Raw genomic sequence first — 712 nt, 5'->3', positions numbered from 1 at the left:
CCATATGACAGCTTAAAATGTTATCTGATCGAATGAAAAAAATATACAAGACAAACTAAAATATTTTGTTAATAAAATAAAATATATATATTTTAAATAAAATAATGGCGTTTTTTTAAGAATTAAAAATAATCTGATTTTGGAGTTTGACAATGAACACATTGCAATCATGCTTGGGACAGCCCATATAAACGAGCAAAAATGCTTTACATGTCTTGAAATAATAATTTCTTTATTTCTTTATTCACCTGTTTCTCGTTGGTTCTCATTAAAATTCATTAAAGTAAATAGTGTAAATTACATCGCTAATGTCATAGAATAGCACATTGTAACGCAGTGTTACAACATGCACCATCTGCGCAACTGGAGTTTAAAACTGTCTTCTGTCTTCACTGTCTTCTGCTAGTTAGCGAAGCATTAAAAAAAAAACTATCTAAACTGATAAATAACAGATTGGAGATTAAAATAATAGCAGATTGTCTCATTTTAAAAACAGAGATGAAAAATTTACTTAAAGGGATAGTTCACCCAAAAATGAAAATGGATGTTTATCATCCAAGATGTAGGTGACTTTGTTTCTTCAGTAGAACACGTATGATGATTTTTAACTTTAACCGTTGCAGTCTATCAGTCGTATAATGCATGGCAATGGTAACAAAATCTATGAGAGTAAAAAAAACATGCACAGACAAATCCAAATTAAACCCTGCGG

General features: G+C 29.8%; 1 protein-coding gene across 2 annotated transcripts in view; it reads right to left on the bottom strand.

Annotated features, from left to right (window-relative positions):
- Positions 1-712, bottom strand: part of gfpt2 (glutamine-fructose-6-phosphate transaminase 2) — a 24761-nt gene that overhangs the window by 18140 nt on the left and 5909 nt on the right. The gene's annotated exons all lie outside the window — the stretch shown is intronic.

This window comes from Sinocyclocheilus anshuiensis, unplaced genomic scaffold (genome assembly GCF_001515605.1).
Source record: "Sinocyclocheilus anshuiensis isolate Anshui unplaced genomic scaffold, SAMN03320099.WGS_v1.1 scaffold1903, whole genome shotgun sequence".
Classification (NCBI taxonomy): Eukaryota; Metazoa; Chordata; class Actinopteri; order Cypriniformes; family Cyprinidae; genus Sinocyclocheilus; species Sinocyclocheilus anshuiensis.
This window is presented reverse-complemented; position numbering and strand designations above follow the sequence as displayed.